The 14,140-nt window shown below is 44.3% G+C and overlaps 1 protein-coding gene across 2 annotated transcripts in view; it reads left to right on the top strand.

Moving 5' to 3' along the window:
* Positions 1 to 14,140, top strand: part of NRXN1 (neurexin 1) — a 2,509,029-nt gene that overhangs the window by 1,221,762 nt on the left and 1,273,127 nt on the right. The window lies entirely within an intron of this gene.

Genomic DNA, 14,140 nt, shown 5'->3' with positions numbered 1-14,140 from the left:
ACATTAACTGCACTAACCACATCATCTGGCAACAAATTCCAGAGCTTAATTTTCTACGATTAGACTTAAATGTGCTACTTGCTAACTTCATGGAGTGTCCCCTAGTCCTTCTATTATCCAAAAGTGTAAATAACCGATTCACATCTACTTGTTCAAGACCTCTCATGATTTCAAAGAACTCCATCATATCCCTCCTCAGTCGTCTCTTCTCCTAGCTGAACAGCCCTAAAGGAAGGTGGTGTGGGAGAGTAGGTGGAAGATGGTTGCCCCCTCCACAGGTTAAGAAAAGAAGGAAAGAGAGAAGCCCCAGCCTGTGTGAGAGAGAAAAGATTATATGTATGTGCGCGTATGAGAGAGAGAAAAAGAAAGAGAAAGAGAGGGGGAGAGCATGCTTATTTGTGTGAAAGAGAGAGGGGGAGCATGTGTGTGTGTGTGTGCGTGTACATGTAAGAAAGAGAGGGGAGTGTGTGTGCATGTGTGTGAGAAAAGTGAAAATCTGTACATTCCCCTCCTCCCCCCACAAATCCACAACAATCTCAGGGTTTTTAGTTTTCTTAGAAGCCTCTCATATGGAACTTTGTCGAATTCCTTCTGAAAATCGATATGTGTGTATTTGGATTTTCAGAAGTCATTCAACAAGGCCCCGCATGAGAGATTTCTAAGAAAACTAAAAAGTCATGGGATAGGAGGCGATGTCCTTTTGTGGTTAAAAGACAGGAAACAGATAATAGGATTAAATGGTCAGTTTTCACAGTGGAAAAGGGTAAACAGTGGAGTGCCTTAGGGATCTATACTTGGACTGGTGATTTTTAATATATTTATAAATGATCCAGTGAAGTGATCAAATTTGCAGATGACACAAAATTATGCAGAGTATTTAAATCTCAAGGGGATTGTGATAAATTGCAGGAGGACCTTGCTAAACTGGAAGTTTGGGATTCCAAATGAGTTGAAATTTAATGTGGACAAGTACAAAGTGATGCATTTAGAGAAAAATAAACCTTGCTGTAGTTACGCGATGTAAGGTTCTTTCTTAGGAGTTACCACCAAGGAAAGAGATCTAGAAGTCATAAGAACATAAGAACATAAGAAATTGCCATGCTGGGTCAGACCAAGGGTCCATCAAGCCCAGCATCCTGTTTCCAACAGAGGCCAAACCAGGCCACAAGTACCTGGCAAGTACCCAAACACTAAGAAGATCCCATGCTACTGATGCAATTAATTAGTCACTAACCAACCTCTTTCCCTTCTTAGTCAATTCACCAACTGAAACATGCAAGGGAATCCTTATCTGGTGGTTATTTTGTACGGAGGTTTTTCTCTAGGGTAACCGATTTACAGTTATCCTTTTCTTTTCCTCCGTCTATTATTCTTTTATTGTTTTCAAAAGTATTTCTGTTTTTTAAATTTTGTTTTTTCTTTTTTACTTAAAATCCCTTCTCCCCTGCTGCTTTTCCGACCCACTCCAATTTTTATTTCATACTTATCAAGGTTGCCGCCTTTATTGGTGTTCATGGGTAGGACATGCAGCTCTGTACCCATGAACACCAATAAAGGCGGCGACCTTGATAAGTATGAAATAAAAATTGGAGTGGGTCGGAAAAGCAGCAGGGGAGAAGGGATTTTAAGTAAAAAAGAAAAAACAAAATTTAAAAAACAGAAATACTTTTGAAAATAATAAAAGAATAATAGACGGAGGAAAAGAAAAGGATAACTGTAAATCGGTTACCCTAGAGAAAAACCTCCGTACAAAATAACCACCAGATAAGGATTCCCTTGCATGTTTCAGTTGGTGAACTGATGCAATTAATAGCAGTGTCATACTGTGTAATACATTGAAATCATCAGTTCAGTGTGCTGTGGTGATCAAAAAAACAAACAGCATGTTAGAAATTATTAGGAAGGGAATGGCAAATAAAACGATGGATGTCATAATGCCTCTATATCACTCCATGGCGAGACCATATCTTGAATACTGTGTGCAATTCTGGTCACTTCAGCTCAAAAAAAATTATAGTTGCACTGGGGAAAGTGCAGAGAAGGGTGACCAAAATGATAAGGGACATGGAATGGCTGCCCTATGAGGAAAGGCTAAAGAAGTTAGAGCTGTTCAATTTGAAGAAAAGATGACTGAGGGGGGATATGATAGAGGTCTACAAAGTCATGAAAGGACATGAACAGGTTAATGTAAATTGGTTATTTACTTTCTAAGATAATAAGACTAGAGGATCCTCCATGAAGTTAGCAAGCAGCTCATTTAAACAAATCAAAGAACATTCCTTTTCACTCAGCGCATATTTAAGCCCTGGAATTCATAGCCAAGGATGTGGTTACGGCAGTTTTTGTAACTGGGTTTAAAAAAGGTTTGGATAAGTTCCTAGAGGAAAAATCTGTAAACTGCTATTAATTAATAAGCAATAGTAGCTTGAAATTTAATTACTGTTTGAATACTTGCCAGGTACTTGTGACTTGGATTGGCCACTGTTGGAAACAGGATACTGGGCTTCATGGAACCTTTGACCCACTATGGCATATCTTATGTTCTTATGGTCTTATGATACCAAAACTTCCCAGTTAGGGATAGCAGGGGATTTTTTTACTTATCCTTATTAGTTTTAATTGGGTACTATTTGATGTTTTGAAATATTTTATTGGCATTTGGGAAATTTTTAAAAGTTTCCAATTTTTATATGTTTTTAATAGATGTTCCATTTGTCAGCTATTTTGAATATTATTATTTTTATTAGCATGGTTAACTATTATGATGTTTTATATTTATTTTATTGTTTTATGTTTTAAGAGGTATGGTGATTGTTTGTTCCATTGTTGTACTACATACAGGTTCTGGCGTGTTGCAGTTTCCAGTTCAGTTGTCTGCACATTTCTATGCATAATTTTCTCTCTTTATTCTATATTTGAGGGTTGGCATGTGTTGTGTTCTGCAACTGTGACCAAAATGAGGTCTTCTGCTGGAATGTAGTTTCGGTGTAGGGATCTATAGCTGTTTGGCTTGCTCTGTTTTCCTGATAGGAGATGTATTTATTTATTTATTTAACAGCTTTTTTTATACCAGTATTCGTGGGTACATCATATCGGTTTACATAAAATTAAATGAAATACATAGAACAGGGGGAGGGGTAGGGGAGCAGGAGGAAAAAGAGGGTATGCATGGGGGGTGAAGCATGAAGTAAAAGAAAATAGAAATTAACAATAGAGGCGAACAGTAAACTGCATTGTAAAGTATAGCCAGATAAACAACTTAATATGGGGGAAATTAGGGTTCAAGGAAGTGTCTAAAAGTAAAAAAAACAAATGTATTGGTATTTCAGGGCCAACAGTAATATTTGCAGTGTTGTCTTTTCATAGGTGATTTCTGAATGTGTCAAAATGTATTTTGTTTTGTTTTCATCTTTTGATATTTTAATGATGAATTTGTTTCATTCAGTTATGTATGTTTGATTTTGTATATTGCCTAGGGCCTAGTGCCTAGGCAATTAAGAAGTTTTAATGAACATAAAAATAGATAGAGTTGTTACTGTTTGAGTGCTGGCAGTTAGCTGTTTTGGTATGGGAGGTTTACTATATTGTGATTACATTTTAGTTTCCTCATGGCTTTCTGAGGGACAAGCTCGCACCTAACACGCCAAGTGTATTTTTTGTAGGGTTTTCAGCAGGGGATGCAAATAAAATATACATAAGTGATATTTTTACCTCAGACTATACTTTGAATGTTCTTTTTCGTGTGAAATGCATCATTTTTAAAGTATGTGTGGACAAAGCCATGAGAGGGGTTGGAATGCGTAAGGTTCATCTAAGCCACCTAATACCTTTGCACGGGCTCCGATTGGAAAAGCAATACAAATGAAGCAATAAAAATAAACAGAATGAGGAGCGGGCAGCACAGTAATTCTTTGCATATGGCAAGACATAAGATAGTTTTGGCCCTGGGTGTGGTATGAATGAGAGGGGAGGAAGGGAAGGGAAAGGGAATGCGGATGTGAGAAGAGGGTAGGATAGGAAGGAGAGGGAATGAGAGGGAAGCAAAGTCAAGGGAGGGGGGTAGGGGGAGAAGAAAGGAAAGGGATGGGGTGAATGAGAAGGGAGGGAAGGAAAGGGGAATATGAATGGGAAGGAAGGAAAAGGGATGGGGATGTGTTGGTGAGGAAGAGAGAGGAAAAGAGGGGGAAACAAAACTGTATTGGGGAGTGAGTGGGAGGGTATAATTCATACACAGACCACCACAATTATTCCCATTTCTCCAGGGAACAGACGCTGGGGTAGGGTGGGAGGCAGGAGTTAGGTTCCCTGGAGTGTGGCAGGGTTTCCAGCTTCCTAGAAATATTATCACTGACACTCTTGTCTTTCACATCTCTGGGAAACCTAACCCCTGCCTTCCCCACCCTCCCCCTAACTCAATTCCACACAGCTTTCAAACCATTAAAAGGGCCAGACTCCAGGGGACTTCTACTCATCAAAACTCTCCATGATTTGACCTGCATCATGCCTTTATGGGGGAGGGGGTATGCTATCTCACCCTTCCCCTCAGGCAGCAGATTTCCTTGAGCCACCCCCTGATTGTAACTCACTTCTGCTCAATGGCTTCTCTCAGTACAGTTTGAAATGCCTCCACGTCCTGCAAAATTCTGGAAAGACCCAGAGCAACCAATCACAATAGACCCATGCTACACAAATTGGACTGGCGCCAGATTAACATTCAAAACCAAATGTGTGTGAATAGCCAAGCCTCAGAATACCTCCCCTTTCTTGTTGTATCTTACACACGCACCAGATATCTGGCCCAAAGCCCACTCTATCTTCTTCCCCCATGTCATCCGTGAAAGTGAACTGCACTGCTATGCACCCCAAATCTGGAATGAGATAATGTTACCCTCCTCTTGCTACCCTCACTTTCCAGGAAAAGTAAAAGCGTGGTTGTTCAGTCAAGCCTTTTCCCAGCCTGTTCATTAATAAAGTAATAATATCCAATATATATGAGGACATTTATGCAGGGTCACTGTAAATAACACTGTAATATATGGTTACTTGCTATGTATCTGTAATTCAGTTAAAACTGATTGTAATCCGGTTGGAGACCATTCTTGGAAAAGAAAAAAAAAACTAGCATTATTATAAAAGATAGATGGATCTTGTCTGTCTTGAATATGCAATGCTCATTTAGGAGTCAGGCAGCAGAGCACACACACATAGAGTCAGGCTGGTAGCTTTAGACTGCATTTATTTATTTGGAAAAACTGATATTTTGTTTGTGGAGGAAATGCAAGAGGTTGCAGTACCACCAGTGGGCCACAAGATGGAAGTGTTTCCTGGACAGACAACAAAAGAGTACATTTCAAAGCCATTTCTGTGTGTAGAAAAACAGAAATCACCTTTTTTCAAAATTGCCTACCCTCTGTGCGAGTAACATCACATCAGTTCTACAATTTGTATCATTTTTACCTGCATCCCATGGGCAGGATGAGATTGGGGGAAGCAGCAATGAACATAGCTGTGAATTTTCAAAACTATGCACATTCTTTGGACTGGAAAATGTGTCCACAGAGAAAAAAAGGCACTGATCTCTGTGGGTATGTTTCCAGAGGTAATAATAGTTTTTGCTTTGATTATTGATAAAAAAAAATCTTGTTCTTACACTACACAACCTCACCACCCTCCACCTTGCCTGAGCCAACCCTATCCAGCTGGCAGGACACCAGAGCCAGCAGCCGCATGCTGCTCTAACCTACTCCTACCATTGATGCTTCTCACTCCCATGTGGCTGCTGATCAGCTGTTCACACTGCATGGTACTCTATAAAATATACAAAGCACCCTGCAGTTTGAACAGCTGATTTCTTGAACTGTGTGGAAGGCAGAGACACTGGGAGAGGAGGAGCAAGTTAGATGAGTGTGTGCAACTTGCTCAAGTCCAACTGCCCATGCCCACCAAAAAACTAGCTAGGCAGTTTCTTTTGTTCAACTGCTATGTTCCACTTGAGACCATCTTGCTCAAATCCATCAACCTGAATCTCTTCATGTTTCCTAGTTAACCTGCCCTCTGCTTGAATGCCTGCATCCATCTCGTGACATGAAGCCATCTGGGGCCTCCCAGCACTGCACCACACAGTTGGGGGGGCCCCAGAAGGGCAGATTTGATCAGGGCACCTATGCCACACTGATTCTTTGTGCCAACTAACTGGGGGAGAGAGTCCTTCCTCTATGCTAGAGTGGCAAACCATCAGGAATGAGCTCAGCCCTCAGGTATGAGCTCCAGTTCATCTCTGGCATTGGTATCCCAATCAACATTCTGCTACAGTTATGGGACAATCCCAAAACTGCCTCATGCTCCAGTTCAAGCTGCAGTCTGACACTTTAAACTAAACTAATGCTATCCAGGGCCGGCACAACCATTAGGCAGGACCAGGGGTGCCGCTGGTGTAAGCAAGGGCACCATTTTCAAAATGTGAAAGGAAGACACAGTTGTGGAGCACTTGCTAGTGGAGAGAGAGAGAGAGAGAGGAGAGAGAGAGAGAGAGAGAGAGAGAGAGAGAGAGAGAGAGAGAGAGAGAGAGATATAGAGAGATAGATCGAGAGAGAGAGAGAGAGAGGAGAGAGAGAGAGAGATGAACATAACTATATCTACCACTGTCAAAGGTCACATTCACCTCAGGGTGGGGGGTGGTGATACACTGGTCTGCCTAGGGCTCTCCTGATCCTTGCACTGGCCATAATGCTATCTGCTTGTCCTTTGAAGGGGGTTTACTGAATATGTCTTGTTAAATATCAGAAACCACTCATGGACTATCTGCCTGCCACCAAAGTACAAGAACCACATACTTATGTGCTTATTTACCTTGTTGAGACTTCAGTTTCATAGCTGGTAGTGAGGTATGATTTCTAAACATATCACCTGAAGCCAAGCTGCCAGGTCAATTAGATTAATTTTAAGCATGTATGTTAATGATAGGCAGGCTAGATCTTTGCCACCCAGATATACTTTTAGTGCATCGTTATGTACTTGAGGTCCACCTGAGTCTGGTTTTTCCTTGGTCTGTGTTCCAACAAGTGGAGATCTAGGTGGGGCGTCCCCAAAACTCTTTTCTCTTCTCCTTGGACTCCTTCTGTTGTGACTTCTCATTAGGACAGGTCCACAATGAAAAAACAGGCTAATAATACAGCCCAGCTTCCCTGTGAGGAGGGGGCGTCACTAAAGCTCCTCACAAAACAAAAAGGGCAAAACACTTTCAAAGTCCCCAAAAAAACCTTTTCTTCTGCTGAGATGATGAATCACTGCTGCTTTTCCACTTCAAGGGAAGGGTACACAGATCTTCCCACTCTTGGTCCTTGGGTTCAGGCCTTGTATCTCGCCAAAAAGGGACCAGGGTCTCACCCAGGTAAACTCAGAAAAGCTGCCCAAAACACAACCAAAGTTTCGCTTTACATAAACTGGAGGCAGACCCTGGCAGGCAAGGGGTGTACTGCAGAGATCTCCTCAAAACTATTCAGCTCCAAAATCCAGCTCCTTAATCTCCAGAAGCCAACTCAAAATGACCACGCTCTCTAAGCCACTAAACCACACCCCCCCCCCCCCCCCCCCCCAGTAAACTGAGGAGATCTCATTCACAGCCAGCCTAAAGGTGAGGTGCTGTAAAGGAATGGTTTCTCCCATTAAGCTGGAAAGTATCTAGGGCAGGTATCAAGGGCCATCTAGTAACACAGAAATGAATTTGAAATATATTCAGCTGCTCCAAAACACTGTGGCAATAGTTGTTTTGGGGGCTTCTAAATGTGATCATGTCTGTCTCTTATTGTAGGATCTCCACTGGCTGCCTGATAATTGTAGGATTTTTTTTTATCTGCTTTGCCTTACCTTTAAGGTTGTATCTAAGGAAAAGACACATTATTTGGCTAATCTCGTATTGCCTTATAAACCTACATGAGCTTTGAGATCATCTCAAAATGAAGTATCAAAGATGCCTTCGCCCCATAACAATAGCCTTAAAGGAACAAGACAATATACATTTCTATATCAAGCTCCCTTAATGTGAAATTTCTTGCGACGAGACATTCAAATGCAGAATAATTTTATGAAATTTAGAAAAGTGTATACCAGATGTACGCAGTACAGATTCACATAATGGACAGTTCCTACTCCTTGGAGCTTACAGTTTAGTTGCGATAGAGAGACAGGGGTGACATGTTTACTTTTTCTGGCACAGCATGTCAGCTAGATGAGGCCATTTAGCTTTATCAACACCATGTCCTCAGGTTTTTCATGAGCCAGTGGTAAGCCAAAGTTATTGGCCTCTGCCAGAAAATTCTGCAGCAAATACTGATCCTGAGGCCTTGGGACCGACACATCATTGTCTAGGCATCGGACAATGCTGTTTAGCTTTAGAAACCTCGCAGTCACTCAATGCACTGAAAAACTGAACTTCTAAAAATGAGCGCATGAGCTAGAAGGCCCCATCGGCAAATATTTACTAGAATAAAATTGGCCATGAAATCTGAATCCCAAGAGCAGAAAGCTAGGCAGGAGCAACAAGGAAGATGGAATACTAACTCTGTTTTCACCATCAACAGATTGCGCCCACACTCCCTTACCTGAGTCATTGCTGTCAAATGATACCTCTTAGATGGAACACACTTCTGGGGGCAAGACATTTTTTTCACTGAAGTTCCCCTCTAGGTAAAATATATTCTAGATAAGTCTGAATTTGCAAAGCTCTTTCTTATGCACTATAGCAAAGGATAATACCATCATGTGTTGGAAAAATTGTTCAGAGAAACAGCCCGAGTGCAGGAGATCGTGCCAGGACTGTGAGGAAGAAGGCATATTTTTTTGCTTGGCTTTCACAGATGAGAGCCTGATAGAGATACTGAAACTGTGCATAAACCCTCATCAATATCTTTGCAGCTGAATTTAATGGTACACATCAAACCATTGGGCTATCTTTGCAGTTTGCACTGGAAATGGGGCCTTTTGAAAAACTGATGCTTACTGGCTGGTTACAGGAAGATCATGATCCAATTAATAATGTTGTAGGCACTTGTTTTTCCCGATCCATAACCCCATCACTTTTCTTCCATTTCTTCCCTTCATTCTTCTTATACCTACCCTCCAACAACCTAAATAGATCAACATGTTTCCACAGCTTCCCATAATTGTGCTAAGTGGTCATGATTCTTGGTCTATTTGCCACATCCTTCCCATCCTCCTTCCCACCTTCATCCTTGTAGGCTGTGCAGACCTGCTGGAGCTCGATAAATTGTTAAATTTGAACAGGTCAGATATGCCACTGGCCTTGTATCCCTTTTCCCACTATTTTTGCTTCCTTTTTTGATTTCTGTTCTGCCCCTTATGACTGGCCATAACCACTCTGTTATCGCCTTTTGCTCTGCAGCCTCCTCCTCACAGGCCTCCCAGTGAACCATCTCTCTCCTCTACAATCTATCCTGAATTTCAGCTGCGTGAGGAAGAAGGCATGAGTACAGTGTTGCTGTACTCATGTAACTCTTCTTCTCAAGTCACTACATTGGCTCCCTATTAAAGTCTGCCTACAGTTAAGCTCCTCTGACCTGCAGACACCTTCATGCTGTAGGCTCCTCACTGCCTCTCCACTTTTATCTCTCCCTACACCCTTTCTTGTGAACTCTGATCATCGGGCAAGTCAATCTTTTTTATGCCTTTTCTACTCCACCGCCAGTTCCCAACACAGGGTCTTCTACCTTGTGACACTTGGAATTAGGGCTGTGCAGCAGGGTCAGATTCGTCCCATTCGGTATTCATATTAGTGGGGAGCCAAATCCATTGCATCCATTAACGGGGGACCCTGATCCGTTCATCATTAGTTACGTATGTATTCGTTTCCCAAAAAAAACACCATCCCAACCTTTTAAATTTAATTAACTATAACCCCCCACCCTCCTGCCCCCCCCCCAGACTTACCAAAAGTCCATGGTGGTCCAGCGGGGGTCCTGGCACGATCTCCTGCACTCGGGCTGTCGGCTGCTGTATTCAAAATGGCGCCAATAGCCTTTGCCCTCACTATGTCACAGGGGCTACCGGTGCCATTGGTCAGCCCCTGTCACATGGTAGGAGCAATGGACGGCTGGCGCCATCTTGTGCTCCTACCAATTGACAGGGGTCAACCAATGGCACCGGTAGCCCCTGTGACATAGTAAGGGCAAAGGCTATCATTGCCACTTTGAATACCGGCAGCCAACAGCCAGAGTGTAGGAGATCATGCCAGGACCCCCGCTGGACCATCAGGGACTTTTGGTAAGTCTTGGGGGGGGTCAGGAGGGTGGGGGGGTTTATTTGTTAGATACGTTGTATTCGTGGGGGTTTGCCATACGTTTTGTGACCCCACAAATATAATGAATAGGGACATATTGTTACAATTCCTCCTGTAGCTGCACCACAGGAGGCATCTCACCTTCTTCTGGAGGCCACTCGGAAGCCAGGGCCTCGTCTGAGCAATTGTCTGGATCCAGCTCCACGGCCTGGGAGGCCTTCGGTGTTTGGGGTCTACTTGAGACCTGCTCCACTGCAGCCTGGATGCTCTGGTATGGGCCACGCCCTTCTCTTAAGGGGCGGGCCTTCAGCTCCTCTCCACTCTTATGGAGCCAGCGAGGGGCGGGCCATCTGGACTCCTCCCAGGGAGTTGCCTGCTTCTGGGCTATAAAAGCCTTGCTCCAGCACTAATGCCTTGCCTTGCATTGGAGTTACACCTCTCTGGATGTCTCCGCTTCCAGCGCTCCGTCAGGTCTCCATTTCTGTTTCAGCTTGGTGTCCGGTGTCTTGCACGTCCTGATGTTTCATGATGTTCCTTGATGTTTGTTCCTGACCCTGATGTTTTAACCTGCTTTTGACTGCCGGTGTGCAGTAACCTATTTCAGACCGCCGGTGGGCAGCCTCCTGCTCTAGACTGCCGGTTTGCAGTACATTACCCTGGACTGCTTTGTGCAGCATATTTCCTTTCCTGCGCTGGTTCCGCTCCTGGGATGTAGGATGGGGTGGTCTGTGACCAGACCAGTTGTACTGGCTGTGTAGGGCACCCTGAGAGACAGTGCCAACGTCTGAACCTCCCTACTTGCTTCAGAATCTATGTCTACAGTATCCTGTTTCAGAGTCTACGTCTGCAGTATCCTGCTTCAGAGTCTACGTCTACAGTCTGTGGTTCCTGAGTCTTCGTCATCTGTTCCTGATCCTTCGTCTGCCCACGCCCTGAGTCCGGCCTGCTGCCTCTTGCCATCCCAGCAGCAGGTCCGAAAGGGCTGGGAATGGTCAGAGGACTGTTCATCACCAACACTCCACAAGTTGGTTCTAGAGGCATGCAGGTCCGGCTGGGGGTCGGGCTGCCTCTCGCCACCCACGTTATACCTACCCTTGGCGCGGGATCATGCCAGGGGCCCAAGGGCACACTCCCTCTAAGGGGGACCGCTCTCCTAACGCTCCCCGGTAACACATATACGTTGCGGATTGCCAATACGTCGAAAACGAATGCACACCCCTACTTGGAATAGACTTCCTGAGTTGGTACATCATGCTCCTTCTCTGGCCTTATTCAAATCCAGTTAAAAAAAACCCACCTTTCTGAAGATGTTCTTAAATCTTAACCCATGATTCTTTCAGTCAAAGCATTATTAGCTGTAATCATTTTCTTAATATATGAAATTCCCAAAGTACCTTTTGTCTGTACTTTAGTCTTGATTAGATTTTAGGCTCTACAGAGAAGGAACTGTCTTTTATGTGTATTTGGACAGCACTGTGTACATTAAATAATACTACAGAAGTGGTGAGTAGATGTTGTTGTAGAAGTAGTATATAAAATCTAGAAACCAAAATAAATTTTCCTCATAACCTATTAAGACAGATTTATACTCCTGTCATGATATTAAGCAATATATGCTCCCCATCATGAAATATAATAGAAATAAAATAAAAAATAAAAAGCAAAAATAAAAATGTATAATCAATGAAAAAAAGAAAAATAATAATAAACAAGATTTTTTTCTTCTGAGAAACACAAGATGTACCTTCAATAGCTTCAAAGTGTCAGCAAGCTATTATAAGAATAGACAACATTGTCACCTTGTGGCCACTATAAGAACTGAAGCCTGCATGGCACTTCCACCTGCCCACATTGCCAAGATATTGAAAAGCATGGAGGAGGGGAAGCCTTGAGATTGAAGTGTGGTTAGAGGGGCAGCTTTGCACCTTCTGACCTGATGCAGATATCACTGTGCACAGGCCACTTCAGTTCAAGTCCCACCTGATTTGTTGAGGAATGGCTTCTGCACTAGCATCCAAAACTCCTACTGTGCCAACCCCCCCACCCCTCAATCAATAATAGCCCTGCTCAGATGTGGTGGTGGGACTGGATTTGTGTGTAACCAAAAAAATTCAACCTATTTCAAGAGTTCATGTAAAGATATATTTTCTGTTGCACTGGAGGTGGATCCTTGGGCTGAGGTGGGGTTGATGCAACCCATGGCAAGGGCCCTTGGGTCCCCACTGTCAGCAGGTGGAGTGGGCTGAAGCTAGAGGCCACAGGAGCTTCACCTATACCAGCCCACGTTCCCCTCGGGTTGAGCCTTTGGGTGCCGGGGCTGGCAGGACATAGGCAGGCCTAGAGATAGGTAGTCGAAAGTGGTAGGTATTTGATGTACACAGTGCTGTCCAAATACACAACCAGCAGGTGGCATAAGTCTATCCCAGATGGGTTGCGGAACTGGAACCCAAGCACCAAGGAACAGGGAGCGGCTGGAGGTGCTTGGGCAAAGAAAGGCTGAAGCCTAGAAAGTCCACGTCCAGAGGATAGATGCAGAGGCATCTCTGTCAAACTCAGATGGAGACTCATGGTCAATGGAAGCTGTGGTGAGCAGCATAGAACTCTGGACAAGAAAGAGTCTATAGCAAAGTTATCCATAGCGATGGTCAGGGCACGGAGAAGGCAAGCGTAGTCAAGTGTAGCAGAGGTCAGGCTTGGAGAAGGCAGGCGAGATCGGACGTAGCAGAGGTCAACTTGGAGAAGGCAGGCGTGATCGAATGTATCAGGGGTCGGGCTTGGAGAAGGCAGGCGAGGTCGGACGTAGCAGAGGTCGGACTTGGAGAAGGCAGGCGAGGTCGTACGTAGCAGAGGTCGGACTTGGAGAGAGTCGCAAGGCAGAGTCAGGCAAAGCAAGGTCCAAATCCGTGAGGTCAGTCTGAAGCAGGGAACAAGGAAAGACGAGGAAGCAGGAACAATGAGGAAACAGGAACACAAGGCGAGAAGAATCTCTAGTAGCAACGAGCATTCGATCAACAGGGAACCAAGGAGACCTGTTGCAAAGGCAACGCTTAGGAGCATTGCCCGAGCTTAAGTATGCTGAGGGTGATCATGTCAGCATCCGGGTCCACAGCCAGATTTCCACCGCGGGCCCCTTAAAAGAATCAGAGTTGCGCGTGCATGTGCCTAGGAGGGGGCATGGCACCACAGGTGCCGACTCTCTGCAGAGCGAGCGGAGAGGTCTGCTTGGAAGACAAATCCTGGATGGAGGTCCTGGGCAGCACGGCCCGATCAGAGACACTGGCAGGGGCCCGAGGTCGGAGCCGGCAGCCACCAACAATGGAGAGTTGAGCACTGAGGTCCATCTGAGAAGGTGAGAAGGCTGCGCCACGAGCATCCCGTGGGTGGCAATTGTAACATTTTCTTCAATTAAAGCTCCAAATCAGAAAAAAGTGTTTCTCCAGGGCTGCATTGGGAAGAACAGTGCAGGGGAGCAATCTTATCCATGTAAAGAAATGTGAGTTATAAATCTGTCAAAGGAATCTGTTAAATAGATCCCCATCCATATGGCAGAGGAGCGCTGCTGATGCTGCCATGAATTTTGGGGCCTGTGGGCCACCAACCCCCATCTCTGATCCTGCCTAGCACCATCTCACTAGGCACATGCATGCTCCATAGACCTGGATTTAAAGTCCTGCAGTGGGAAATGCTGTGGCACCTCTTGATGATGTAAACTCCTGCCAGCCCTATTAAAAGGCTCTTCAGTCTTTGCTCCTGGCCTTTGCAAAAGTCAGCTAGCACTTTCAAGGTCCTTCATGTTTTGTGTTTCTTGTTCCTGATTTCCTGGTTCCTGTGGTTGCTTTATCTTGT

Source organism: Rhinatrema bivittatum, chromosome 3 (genome assembly GCF_901001135.1).
Source record: "Rhinatrema bivittatum chromosome 3, aRhiBiv1.1, whole genome shotgun sequence".
Taxonomy (NCBI): Eukaryota; Metazoa; Chordata; class Amphibia; order Gymnophiona; family Rhinatrematidae; genus Rhinatrema; species Rhinatrema bivittatum.
The sequence above is the reverse complement of the archived record's forward strand: the minus strand, read 5'-3'. Positions and strand labels throughout refer to the sequence as shown.